This window comes from Ochotona princeps, chromosome 19, assembly GCF_030435755.1.
Source record: "Ochotona princeps isolate mOchPri1 chromosome 19, mOchPri1.hap1, whole genome shotgun sequence".
Lineage (NCBI taxonomy): Eukaryota > Metazoa > Chordata > Mammalia > Lagomorpha > Ochotonidae > Ochotona > Ochotona princeps.
In genome coordinates this window covers 28,687,380-28,702,037 of record NC_080850.1, presented here as the reverse complement: position 1 = coordinate 28,702,037, position 14,658 = coordinate 28,687,380, and the positions used below count along the sequence as shown (strand labels likewise).

The 14,658-nt window shown below is 44.9% G+C and overlaps 1 protein-coding gene across 6 annotated transcripts in view; it reads left to right on the top strand.

Moving 5' to 3' along the window:
- ARHGAP26 (Rho GTPase activating protein 26) overlaps window positions 1–14,658 on the top strand; it is a 412,073-nt gene that overhangs the window by 221,972 nt on the left and 175,443 nt on the right. The gene's annotated exons all lie outside the window — the stretch shown is intronic.

Genomic DNA, 14,658 nt, shown 5'->3' with positions numbered 1-14,658 from the left:
ACCATAATGCCAGCCTTGAGGAGTCATCTGCAAACTGGCAAAGTCAAGTGGTGGTCAGGGTTGGTGCTGCCTTGTAACACCTTTGCCACTGGGATTTCTCTGCTACATTGTTCTGTTCCTTAGCCCCGCTCCCAACCAGGTCCCCGGACTTGCAGTCATTCGCCATGGCTCATCTGCCACAGGTGGCACTATTGCCCAGGTCTTAATTGTTCTGCCACCCTCTTTCTGCTTGTGTCACCATCTAAACTCTTTGAAAGATAGGACATCAATCTGATATATTTCAGAGTGAGCATTGCTTGTTTTGTTTTCTTTCCCCCTACCAGATTCCAAACATCTGGCATCCGAATTCCAAAGTTTTCCTTTCTAGCGTCTTCTTGTCTCAGAAAAATTTGAGTTGGAATTTGAGCGCAGATATTTTATCACGGAGCCAGAATGTTTTGAAGGGGCAGATAGCAAAATGGAATTCGCTGGGTATATGTGTGAATTTGTTGCTTTCGTCTCAGAGTTTCTCTCAGGGTACCCAGTGCCTGCGGGCTGTGAGATAGGGCCATGAATAACATCTGTCAGCCGCTGGTATTTTCCAAGTGGTCTGGTTGCCAAGGAGGGTATGGCAGCTGATAGATATATTAACATATTTTGCAGAACCTTTTTCCTTTCCTCATTTATTCCTCATTCTCTGCTTAGAAGTCAGACATGGTGAGTTGAATTACTCCCCCTGCTCATAGCATTATGATTCCTTGACTCATTCATTAGTTTTTTTTTATTTCATTTTTTCATTCCTTCCCTCTTGTCTTCTCTACTCAGATTGCTCTCTGCCCCTGTAGACCACCATAATGTGTAGTTTTAAAGTGTGTGGCTTTTATCTGCCTATATTCTAAGTTATATAAATGGTTGTATGTTTTGTTCTGCATCTTGCTTTGTTCCCTTAGCCCTGTGTTAGGAGATCTTTGTTTTTCTGTGGGCTTCTAGATCATGACTTCTGACCACTGCGTACCCTGTGTGCAGCATTGTGTGTCTAGTTTTTTTTTATAACATTCATTTTATTGGAAAGTCAGATATGTGTCTGGTTTTATAAAGGTATATTCAGTCTTCTGAAGCCCCAGTTCCGTCTCAGCACTAACACCAGCACACTGAACATCTGTGAGAATTTATCTGGAAAATACCTGCTGGAAGAATTGCTAGTCAAGAGTATGCTGTCATTTTGTTCTCCGTAGTGGTAGATCCACAGCCTCCCCAGCCTTACGTGTCAGCTCCTGGGTGCCCACCTGCTCTTGCCATTCAGCTTGCTAATTTTTCCCGTAAAAGTTTCAAGGTGATGTTCTTCCTCTATGTATATCTGACTACCCCTCCCATCCCCTTCCCAAAAAAGAACAACAGGCTGCTACTTGTCAGCCTACGTGTCTCTCAGCATGGACCTTGCTGCTAACAGATTCCATGGGTTGACTCCCGTCACATTGTATATCCATGACAGTGAGTTGTCTGGTTGGTTAAACTCTTTTCCAGTAAAAATTGGAAGGGGAAAGTGAGAATATAAGTAGTGGAAGGAAAGCAGTATGGTTGGTTGTTTCTTAAGCTTCTTGACTAAGGAAGTGATGCCTACCTGAATCAGTCTGGCAGTCTGACACCTGTTTCTGACCCGTTGCCTTTATTATTGCAGAGGACAGGACTTGGTGATGGGAGAGAAAGCTGCAGCCCAGTCTCTGTAGACTTCTTTGCCCTCCTAATGCATATTTTCTGAACCTTCCTCTCCACACCCTACCTTGTGGCTATGCTTGTGAGACTCTCTGACCATTGGTTCTTTTCTCCTTTGAAATAAGCCTAGGTCAGAAGCAGGAGGAGAAGCCAGGAAATGATGTGTTGTCAGGCTCAGGCTGCTGTTCCCCTGTAGGTGCACATGAGGGACAGTTAGAAACCTGTCAAAGAGGATGGACCTGTTCTGTGTGGGAGTTAGAGAAGGACGGGCTTTTAAGTCGGTCTTTGCCAAGCCTCAGCTTTGAAGCGATCAATGCCATTGCCTGTGTGCCTCTGAACGGACAAGGTGGTTTGCAGACGAGCTGCTTTCCCACTGCTTTGCCAACTGTTGGAAGGCTGGAGTCTGACAGATTGAGAGCACGGCCTCAGACCCCTATCCTGCTTCCAGGGTGCCACCCTCCCCCATGTGGCTCGTTAATGCAAGTCCCATAGGTTACTTGGAAGACGGTCAAAGGCATATGCCACATTGCTACAGGCATGCCTCCTGGTGCATGCCAGGACCCGCGTCATGCTGACCATATGGCTTTTGGAGATGGCTTGCTGTCATTCATTCCACTTGATACTGTTGTATAACACTTTCTTGTTTGTGCTCTGGATGAAACTGTAGGAGTTTCCACTTCCCACAGCTCTTCAGTGAGCACCTTTGCGAGTTGTTCATAGGAGCTGGTCCAGAGCTGGACAGAGCTGTATGAATACTTCTCTGCATGAACAGGCATCTCCTGGATAGGTTCAGACCACTGGGAGTCAGTAGATGGTCCAACTCCCTTGGGTCAGTGATATCCAGTGTCTACAGACACACCCAGTATACAGACAAAATGCCCAGAATTGAAGGATTCCCCTGTGAGTTCAGAATGGATTCCATGTAAGCTGGATAGGCTTAAAAACAAACAAACAAAAAATTTGAAAGTTCCTACCCTTTTTCCTCCCCAGAGAAGAAAATGCAGTACACCCACTTTGCTTCCCAGTCTTAGTCCCTACATTCATTCCGGTTTATTGTAAATCATCGTAGTAGTTTTAAAAGCGTCTTTTGTGTTTCATTGCTGAGGATCATGCAGAAATGTGTTATTCACCTTGGGAGACAGAGGAAAACACAGTGATGGGAAAAGGTTTTTTAACACAAACTTGACTTAAATCTGGTCATCTGTAGAGTCTGGACGTTGAGACTGTGTGCCTTACTTACTGTTATGGCAGATTTAAGACTATATTTTCTCTAGTTATAAGAACTCACTGCAGAATATTAGGGGACTGTAGCAGAATGACTTTCAAAAATTTGGTAGAAATCATCTATATTTGCAGGCGCAGTTCCTTCTTGCCATTGCTCACCCCGCCCCCAACACAGACACACAATGTCTTATATGCATTTTTGCTTTAATAGACTCTATACTGCATGAATTTACTTACAGTCTTCTTTAACATGATTCTTGTATATCCTGAAGAGTTTATAAGTATGGTTTGGGGTGATTGTTTAACATTGTGTTACAGGATTACATCCTAATTTGTTGAAGCATTTCCTGTTGTTGGGCTCTAGATGTCTTTCACAGATTTTTGCTGTTACAAATAACATTGATCTAAACAGCTTTATGCATTCTTTACATAGCTGAGATCATTTGTTGTGGGAAGATTCTGCCATGTGGAATAAAAGCTGTTCATGTGGCAAATTCTGCTTGAGCAGTGTAGATGATCATGCTACAAGCCTGACTGGGGAACCTGTGTGTTGCTCTCTGAGCTTCCATTTACATTTCTGTAAAATGGGGATAATAGTGCCTGTGTCTCATAAATCTGTCTTGAGGATTGAAGTTGAGTGTAGTACCTGGCCTGATAGTTCGTCAGTGCCCTGGTACTCTTGGTTGCTATTCTTCTCATCATTCGGCTGTGCTAGTGACTCAGATGCGGCAAAACTGTGACACAACTGTGACAAGAGCAGTGGGAGAGAGAAAGGAGATAGGCATACTCCTGTCCAGTCTTATGCGTGTTCGTTTCATCCTCATGAGTGTACTCCTCACAGCCATGTTGCCCAAGACCCTGGGAGATAGTCCCAAACATTTTCAGTTGAATGTGTACCAGACAGGGCACATGAGCACTTGTAAATCTCCTAATTTTTTAGATTGTGCTTCTTAGCAAAGGGGTCAGCTTCTTCAGTAAAGGACTAGCTGGCAACTATGTTCAATTTTGGAGGATTCGGCTGTGCCCTTACAGTGTGGGCAATGTGGGAATAAATAGGGGTGGGTGTTTGCCAACCAAACTCTATTTACAAAACTGAAAGTGGTGAATTTGGCCCATGGAGTATAGTTGGTTAACTCTGGCCTTAATGTAAAATGAAGGTTTTTTTTCTTTTTTTTTTTTTTTTTTTGTGGTTTTGTGTGTGTGTGTGTGTGTGTGTGTGTGTTTTCCTGTCTGTTTGAGACAACAAAAGATTTTGGCAGCCAGCCTGAAAGTATTACACAAATAGCTACCAATTGAAAAAAATACTGTTGGCAACAGCCAAGTTTACAGATGAGCAAATGGACTTCCAGAGGTCAAGGTAGCACAGTTAAGAAGTAGGGGAGATAGGCTTGCAGTGCTGGCATCCTGTAGGCACTGGTAGGAGTCCCAGTTGCTCTACTTCCAATCCAACTCCCTGCTTAAATGCACGAGGAAGCTGCAGAGTATAGTTCAAATATTTGGGGCTGTGACAGCCATGTGGGAAAGCCAGGTGGAGCTCCTAGCTTGGGCCTTGCCCAACCCTTGCTGTCGGCGCCAGCTAGGCAGTTAAACCAATGCATGAAAGATTCCTTTCTCTCTGCCTCTTCCCCTCTTACTCTTTCAAATAAATGAATCTCCAAAATAAAATTAAAAAGAAGTAAGAGAGCTGAGCTAAGCCTGCCTAATAGCTGAGGTCATTTTTCCTCCTGCTGCTTTTGATACACATGCAATCTGTGTTGTGCCCTCTTGGATTATAATGACACCCAATGGAATGAGAAGGAATTTTATCACCAGCCCCGTGGTTTTTTGCTGCTGAAAGGCCATCCCATATTCCTTCTTAGGAGGCATCCTGTTAGACTCCTCAGTGGCTCCTCAAATCCTTCACACCATGCTGGGAGAGTCAGGGTCACATGTCTCAGTCATTAGACTCCTGGGGTCTGCCCCTGAACGTGGTCCACTCCCTGCCCTCAGAGACCCGCAGCACTGTGGGGGTGCTTTTTGTGTTGTGTCTGTTTCATCTACTCATCAATCTTTGGGCTGTCCTTTAGATCAGACTCCCCAATGGTGTTTTGGTAAGGCTTGTCTTGTTTTGTAAGGACATTAAAGGCCAAGAGAGGATGGACCGGGCATCACCGCCATGGTCTGCCTGCTGTTGTGCCTCTTGAGAGCCTAATTCCTTGCATCTCTGAGCCTCATCTCCCCTTGATCTGTCAAACAGCAAAGGGGATCCATTCTTGAAGATTGCTGGGAAAGCTTTAATGGCCTGCATAGGGTGACTATTTTTAAAGAGTTTCTGAAGCCTGCAGGCAGTACCACATTCACCCATTCATGGAAGCAGCTGAGGGCTTTTTCCCCTCTTTTTCTTTGTTTCGCTTGCAGTCACCTTTGGCCTTTTGCTGTTAGAATACCCACAGTCGAGAGGCAGGAGGAAGCGGCCGCTGGTAACCAGGATCCCTTTGGCATCAGAGCCATCCGAGCTGCCAGGTCCCCACTGGTCGGGTGGCTTATAAATAGAACATTTCCCCTGTTAAACCTGAGAAGGAGGGGGGCATTAGTGGGTCTGGTGGCCTGGCCTCCTGTGCACTCGCCCACGAGGCAGTCAGCTGAAGGCACCTTCCCCTCCAGCTTTCCATCCTCGCCTGCCAGCTCCAGGTGACAGCAGACACACACACACACCCTGCCAGTGTTACTTCCAGCTCCCCCACACCTTTCTTGACCCTTGTCAGTCTATGCAGGCTTCTGTGGCCACCGCTGTCATATTCAGAGTCACAGGTGGACGAGATACTGTCATTCTAGCTTGGAGTCTGGGCTGCCTTGCTTCCCCTTTTCTTCATGAGCTGCCTGTGCAGCACAGCTGTGTGGCCTACCTGAATCTTGGATTCCCTTGAGTTGTGCCAAGAGAAGCCAGCCTTGTGTTTACTGTTTCTGGTGGGCCAGGGGCTGGAGACAGGAAGGAGAAGGAACAACTTGTTTTGCAGTGATAGGGTCCTAGCTGTTTGGTTTGATGAGACTTCACCCCTCAAAGACGTGCCTGGTGATGATGTTCCTTGGACTTGTCTGGGTAGTCAGACACATTCTAGTTGTCAGACATCTACAAATCCATCATAGCTCACAGCCAGCTTTAGGCTAAAGGATACAGCCAGTGTGTGGCTCCACCCTGGCTTATGTCTCCCTTTCCGTTGATGGCAGGCATGGGCTCTGTACTGACGCAGGCAGCAGCCTGGGCAGGTGCAAACCATCCTCTGGCATCTGAGTTTGTGCTTCAGCCAGGCATTAGTGAGCAGGTCCCTGGCTGCCTTTTTAGCTTCTTCAGTGGAAGGAGTTGTTGAGATGGAAACCAAAGAATTTCTCCCAGTAACACCAAGTGCAGCCCTAGGTGACGTTTACTGAACAGATACCATATCCTGGGCAGCATAGTCAGTGTTTGCCATGTATTTGGTCATCTGATCCTCATAAGAACTGATCCTCATAAGAACTTGGTGAGATGGATGATATAACTGATCTCATATACAGATGTGACAGCTCAGGCTTCATCATGAGTGCAAGTTGTGGTCACACTCAAGATTATTCCCATTCCCACTAGAATTTTCAGAGCATGCATGTCCCATTCTGCATGCTAGGCTTATTAGAGCCTAGAAACTACTGTTCCCAACCAGGGAGGTGGTATTGAGTAGTGGTTAGTGTTGAGTCTGGTGTTTGATGCACAGAGGTTGGAATTCCTGGTTCACAACCTACCGAGGACATAACTTTGGGGGATTAATTTCTCCAGGACTAATTTCTCCAGATTAATTTCTGTAAGATGCAGATAGCTTGGATACTTACATACTGGTTTCCTGGAAAGGTTAAATAAGATTAGGAAGGACATTGTTGCCTTCTGGTGCCTGATGTTATAAGCAAATTGTTGTTGCCCTCTGCTATATTAATAACATCAATGTTATAGCCAAATCAGACCTTGTCTACATAGAGGTGTGGCACTGCACAGCCTCTTCAAAACCTCTTAGTGTGCTTTTGTTTTCATTGCCTTATTTAGTTTTCATAGCATCTGTATCTTACCAATGAAGGAAATAGATCCACGAGGCAGGATATGGCCATATCAACAGCCAGTTTGTGGTGATACCACGGCTTTTGTCAGAAGTCTCTGAGTCTGAATCATTTCCCTGCCCTTTGCTGTCTTACGGTTTATTGTGACCCAAGAACTATCTGCCTCATTCCAAGTCTGTAGAGTATTGCACAGTGAGAGGACAGGTGGATGAAGACAAGAAAGGGATCTTAGTGGATGAGAGGAACTTGCTTCTCTTTTGCAAGCACTTCCTCCTTCCACAGCTGGGGAAGATCAGGTTTGGTTGAGAAATTAGTGCAAAACCTCCCAGGCCTCAAAGCAGAAGAGAATTGAGGCCATGGGACTGTAATTCATTCTCAGCATGTCAAGATCTGTGCAGAAGACAAATGATCCTGACTAAGCAGGTTGGGGTTAGTGCAGCGTGTGTTAAGCCCTGCTCTGTCACTGCTGTTCTGGTTTGGAATTTTAAGGTGGAGCTGTAAAAGCCCACCATGAAGGGTGCCTTCCCTCTCAGGTGGATGTGTAGCCCTCAGCCTGTGATGCCAGAGAATCTGACCTGCCACTTGGGCTTGCTGTGTCTTTCCGAGAATTGGAACGTTCTTTACAGCTGCCTTGGGTCCTCCTTTGACCCGGGCTGGCAGCCAGTGGATTTATTTCAGGCCAGCCAAAGATTGCTATCTCTTTGCCTGCTGCTGCCTGTGTTGCTTTCTTACTGTAGATGTCTTCCAGCTTAGTTTTCTGTGTGTTTGTTTCCGACAGACAAGGGACGAGTGTGTGTTGAGTGCTGTCTTGCCTAGGCATCAGAAGTGCATGATCCCTGTCCTGTGGTCTTGTGATTGCCATGCAGGGACCTGAGCTCCAGAAGGTCCCTCGTGTTCAGCCAGCTGCTCATCCCCTTGAGGCTCCTCAGGCCTCAGGACTTTACCTTCTGGTTCCTGGGGTCTCAGTTCACGAAAATGTGGATTGCATTTGTTCCCTCACTTAGAAAACCATCTTGGAAATGCAGTAATGAATAAAGCAGCTTCATGGAAATGCAGTAATGTATAAAGCAGGTTGAAATTCCGCTCTAAGGGAGCTCACAGTGTTGAGGGAAACTGACAGCAAATAGTAAGCAAAGGGACAAAGCTGTAATTGTAGGTGCAGAATAAGCACACTGGAGAAACACAAACAAGTGAGAAAGATGGGAACGGGCAGCTGCATTACCTACCTCCAGCAAGAAAGGGTTCATCGGAGACACTTGAACCAAGAGAATTTTGCTGACAGAAGGACTCAAATATGCAGAAACCCTGAGTTGGAGGGGCTAAGCTTGTTGCATTCTAGGACTGTCAGGAAAGAAGTGTTGTGACTTGTTAGGAGGCAGCCAAAGGAGAGTGGCACAAGACCATATGAGGATCTGAGGTCAGGAAACAACATGTGTGCTAGATGCTGTATGGGGTCACTGGAGAGTTGTGATCACATGAATGACATGTGCTGCTTCTGTATGTTGTTTTTTCTCTTTCCTTTTTTTTTTTAAGATGACTGCTGTGGGAAAAATTGTAGGATGCAGAAGTAGAAATAACTGGGAGGGCTCGGCGCAGTAACCTAACGGACAAAGATCTAGCCTTGCACATGCCAGGATCCCATATAGGCACAGGTTCATGTCCAGCGGTCCCACTTCCTATCCAGCTCCCTGCTTGTGGCCTGGAAAGCAGTTAAGGACGGCCCAAAGCCTCGGGACCCTGCACTTGTGTAGGAGATCCAGAGGAGGATCCTGGCTTCTGGCTCCTGGCTTTGGATCAGCTCAGCTCTGGCTGTTGTGGCCACTTGGGGAGTGAATCAATGGACAGAAGATCTTCCACTCTGTATTTCCTCCTCTATGTATATCTGACTTTTCAATAAAAATAAGTAAATCTTTTAAAAAAAGAAAGAATTGGGAGTTAATTTCAGTAGTTCAGGCAAAAAATGGTGATGACTTGATTCAAGGTGTTAACAGTAGACATGATGAAAAATAGTTGGATTCTGGATATTTTAATTGTTTTTGACAGGACTGGTCAGTGGGTTAATTATTGGGTGAGTTGAAGGAGTAGGGGGAAAGGAAATGATCAAAGATGATTTGGAGCACACATTTTAGTATTAGAATATAAAACCATCCAATCTCTGCTTTTAACATGTAGAATATAGGTCCTGGGTCTGAGACACATTTGGACTTTGTGAATTATGTTATTAGTGTATTACATCATGATAGTTTTCATATACCTGACCACTATTATTATTCACTTATGGTTTTTTTGGTAGTCAGTTCATCATTTAAAGCTTTTTTTAAAAAAAGATTTATTTATTTTTATTGGAAAGGCAGATAATATTTTATGGAGTGAAAGATCTTCCGCCTGCTGAATCACTCTCAAATGGCCAAAGTGGCCAGATCTGAGCCAATCTGAAGCCAAGAGCCAGGAGCCTCTTCCTGGTCTCCCACAAGGGTGCAAGGTCCCAAGGCTTTGGACCATCCTCTGCTACTGAGTTCCCAGGCCAAAAGCAAGGAACTGGATCAGAAGTAGAGCAACTGAGATGTGAAGCAGTGTCCATATGGGATCCTGGCACATGCAAGGTCAGGATTTAGCCGTTGAGCTATTGTGCCAGGCTAAGGTCATCTTTTTTTTTAACCTCAGTTTATTTAAAAAGGAATTATATGAGAAATCTTCACAAAGTTTAAGAAAACATGTTACATTAAAACTGTGCATGATTTTCCAGAGATCTTGTGCACCAAAAATGTTCTCTTTCAATTTGATTTCCATGCACCTTTTGAAGTACCCTCATCATGCTGTGTGGGATAAATCAGTAGCTCGCTAGCAGTCATTAAAACATGTCTATCACTGTTAGGAATTTCTGCTTGGGAGTACTTGGAATTATGTCATATACCACCAGTGGCACAAATGGGTGTTGTTTTAGGCCGTGTCACATTGGTGAATCATTAAGAGGATGTGAAGAATGCAGTATGGATATTGCCAGTTGATTCTGTTGAGAACCAAGCTTGTGGTTTCTTTGGGGATAGTGGTTTTAATTTTTTGGTGTTTACTTGAAGTGTTTCCTGAAGTGGAGTTCTTAACACCTACAGAAACATCATCTCTGGGAGAGGAGCTAGGACCTGCATTGCAGCAAGACCTGTCTCCTTCTCTTGTCTGCAGAGTTGTGACCTGCTACTAGAACTGAAATGTCAGGATCCCTCACCTAGTTCTGATCTCAGTGTTGTGAACTGCTGCAGGAAGTAGAGGGGAAGAGGTCGAGCACTGGGTCAGTCTGAGTCAGAATCCCGGTTCCAAACCTCACGCACACTGTCATCCTGCAGAAGGTCCTTAACCTGACCGAGCCTCTGTTTCCTGTCTGCCAAGCAGGGATGCTGCAGGTAACGATAAGAAGGACCGAGCATATAAGTGCACTGCCCAGAGCAACACAGCCTGTGCTCAGCAAGTGTTGGCTCCTGGTACAGGCAGGGTAGTTACCACTTAACATCATGAGCCTGGCTTTTCTCAACATAAAAATTAGCCAAGATGCTGGGAAAATTGAATAAGCACTACCTGATTCATTTATTTTTATCAACTGTAATGTATTAGCCCTCATTATGCTCATTAGTGTGAAAACATAGCAAGAAATTATTAGTGTGAAGAGTAGCAACATCTGCCCACATGGGGTTATCGTAAGAATTGCATGAATTTGGGCTTGAAAAATACTTTGTCGACTGGAAAGTTTGACCCAGTTAGTATAATATTGTACATTATTGCTTACTACACACTATGTGCTGTGTTATAACTATATCCTAATATTCATAGTACTGGTAAAGGACATTTTTTTGAATATTAAACCAATCACAGTAGTTTTCAGTTTTGTTTGACCCTCACAGCACCTCTGGTGCATAGATGAAGAAGGTGGGTCTCAGAGAGAAAGCAACTCAGCTAAGGTCATGACCAGCCAGAGGTGGCAGCAGCTGCTTGCTAATCCAGGCCCATCTGGTTTTGAAGCTCCTGTTGTTTTCCACCCACGCTCCTTCTGCCTGTGACTTCAGTTGCTGTTCATGTTAGTGTGTCCTCCTCACATGCATACCAGTCAGAGGGCACACTCTCCTGTGGTCTAGTGTAAGACTCAGAAGGTAGCAGAGCATGCTGGGAGGCTGATCTGGGATTAAAGACTGGCTGAGGCTAAACCTCAAATTGAGAATCCACATTTGCCTAACTGAGAACCAATTTGCCAACTTTACAGGGTGCTACTAAGAAATTCTGGGAGCTGCCACTGAGAGTGGAATTTGCCAGAAGCCACAGCCCAGGGAACCCGTGGCTAACTGGGGGGGGTTTCTCAGGATTGGGAGAAAGGCTGTAAGTCCCCCTGGCGCAGGTTCTCTGGGTGTGTGAGCAAGTGAAGTCTTTTTTGTTGTTTTCCAGGTGGATTCTGTGTTCAGTGCAATGTGGTATTTTCTTTTTGGATTTTAGTGGCACTGAAATTGAGTAAATTCAGAACAAGTCATGTAGGCAAGGCTGTAAGGAACAAATCACATTGGAAAATGGTACAGTTCTGAGAAGTGCTTGACTTGCTCACAGAGACTTCACATCATCCTCAGACTCATCTGTGTTTAAAAGGGAGCAGCAGGGAGTGGGCCTTTGGCCTTGAAGTTAACACTCTGCTAAGATGCCTGTGTGCCACTTCCGAGTGCTTGTGTTTGAGCTCCAGCTCTGGCTCCAGCTTCCTGGTCATGGGGACCCTGGGAGGTAGTAGTAATGACCCAAGTGATAGCCTCCCTGCTACCTTTGTCAGAGACCTGGATTGAGTCTGTCTGCTAGCTTTGACCACTTCTGAGAAGTAAGCCAGTTGATGAAATTTTCTATTTCTTTTAAAAAAATTTATCAAAAAATTTTTATTGGAAAGGCAGATATACAGAGAGGAGATACGGAAAGATCTTTTGTATGCTGGTTCACTTCCCAAGTGATGTGCCATGGCTGCAGCTAATGCAAATCTAAAGCCATAAGCTAGGAGCTTTTACTGTGTCTCTCATGCACGTGCAAGATCCCAAGAATTTGGGCCATCCTTTATTGGTTTCCCAGGTTACAGTCAGGGAGTTAGATTGGAAGTGGAGCAGCTTCCATATGGGATCCTGGCACATGCAAGGCAAGAATTTAGCCACTACGCTATCACACCAGGCCTATTGCTCTCTTCTTAATGTCTGTGTATTTTTCATTATTTTATTTTTTTTGGAAAGGCAGAGCAGTTCTACGGAGAGAAGGAGAGCCATTAAGAAAAAGAAGGAGCTATTGAGCCATTACATTGGTACTATCAGTGTACTTTATTTAAAAAAAAAAAAGTTAAAAAAGTTTTTTTTCTTTTAAAAAAGCAAATGTTTCCTTTACTTCTCTGTTTTCTTGTTTTTATACAAACATCCAGTGCTTTCAGAAAATCCCACTTATCCCACAAAATAACTTATTAGATTTTTTTAGTCAAAGGAAAATTGAATGTGCTTCCTGGAGGTGGAGAATGTCAAAGTAGGAAAAACCTGTTGAATACACGCTTTTGGCAAAGCAGCCATTCTGTCTTATGTTGAGACTGATTCAGTAGATTAGCTTTCCTGCTTTGGGAAGAGACTTGTTTCCTGGTGGTTTGGTTACAATTTCTGGCGTGCACAACCAGGGTACCTTCTGGGTGGGTCTAGCTTTCGTGTACTGGATGTCTGTTAGTCTGTCTGTAGCACAAAAAAAAAAAGGTTTCTTCCATTCAAAATTAATCATCTGTCTACTTCTTGCTTAATTTCTTGGTATTCTAAAGAATTGGAATTCAGTGAGAGCAAGTGAGTGGTTTTCAGAAAAGCAGCTCTTGGACTTGAAGAATCTCAGGTTTGGGGCAGCATGCAGCATAGGGGAGAATGCTCTTGCTTTCAGGGGCTTTCTTGAATCGCAGTCCTGGTTAGGTGCCTAGTGAGCATAATATGGAAGAGCTTCCCGCAACCTCAGAGTCACACCACATACTGCTCAGCGAAGGGAATGCTTCGAAGGACAAACAGAAAGTATCCAAGGAAGCTTAAACTTGGTTTGTCTGCTCTGTTTCATGTCGTGACTTGCACAGCTTTCAGTTTTCATTTCTCTGAGGCTCTTTCTTGGGCCTTACTGCTCAGGGGCAATGCTACTTTGTATTGATACAGGAAGGAAGTGGTTACATCAGGCCATTCATATCTTTATTTAACCTTTATGTCCTCACCAAAGATGAAAATGTTGAGGACCAGAAGCTAAATAACTCATTTACTTTGACAGGACTTATATCTTTGGGAATTTACCACCCTATACCACACTGTCCTTCAGAGAAACTATCAGTTGCCTATCCACTAGCCCAAAGTGAAAAACCAGCCTCTCGTTGTCTCAGTTTTCTGCTTCCTGAACAGTCCTGTAATAGACAGTGAAAGAAATGTCATAGTGAGTAGAGTAAGTAACGCTGTGCATGGCCCATTGCCTTTGTGAGTTTCCATGTTAGCATTGTAGGTGGACAGCTTCCACAGAATTACACAAGTGAATGTAAACTCATGGTCATGCCGAAGGAGATTGGTGGTGCCCCATCCCGGTATGCAGTGAGTCTGTCAACCTAGACAAGGAGGTTAGGGAAAGCTTGTTTGAGGAAATGACACTTGATGGGGGAGGGCTGTCTTACTTGAATCAAGGGTCTTCCAGGAAAAATCTGCATTTTATGCAAAGTCTGGTCAATTAAACATACTTTGAAAACTAGGCCACGTGTCTAGTGCTGAAACCTGGAGTAGGGCACCACCCAAGAAAGCCCGAGTGTGTAGGCTGTAGTAGGGTCATGCTGGTTTTTGGGTCTTGCTCAGGATTTGGCTCATCCTCTGGAGAGCAGCAGGGAGTGCTGTAGAGAGATGGCAAGCAGGGTCTTGAGGACAGTAGTGTGAAGCACTCACAAGAAGGAACAAAAGGAGGAGCGTGAGGAAGTCCATTTTGCGGGCCCTCTGGTCATCCCAACAGCAAATGGTACAGGACCAGGAGAGTGTGGTAATGAGGGAGAGAGCTGGTGTCCAGAGATTTTAGGAGGTGGAACTGAGGGGATCATTTGAATAGGGATGAGTAGGTGATTGGAAATGAAAAAAGGATACTGTGCTAGGGTGATGTTTGCCCCTTCATACAAGAAGTGGAAAGAGCCAGGAGAGATGACTTTAGGCACCAGAGGTGCTGAGCATGGCAGTGACTCTTTGGATGTTACAGATAAGTCATAACTTCCATGTGTTTCACCTGGTACACCCACTCCCTTCTAGACAAAACGTCATTTGTACTTTATAGTATGGTGTTTGTTTAAGTCCATAGCAGTCAGTCTGTGGCTGTAACCAGCACCAGCCCCTGGAGTTTGTGCCATGGACATGGAAGTCTCAACTCAGGCTCCCTGGCATCCTGTCCCATGTCTGTGGTTTGTCTTCAGGCCCCTCAGGTGGCCAGGATTCTCTCATGTTTCCTCATGTTCTCCCCACTGAAACTTGGAGAAAATGGATTTGTGCAGCCTTGGCCTTTGCCATCCTCAACGGGGAAGTCTTCAGATGTTAAAAGGACAGTTTGGAGGGTGGCAAGGTTATGACTCTGGAGGTCTCTGGTGCTAGCTCTACGCACATCCATTATAAGGCAACTGTTGGGGAATTGCACCGAGTCAGCCTGAGCAGC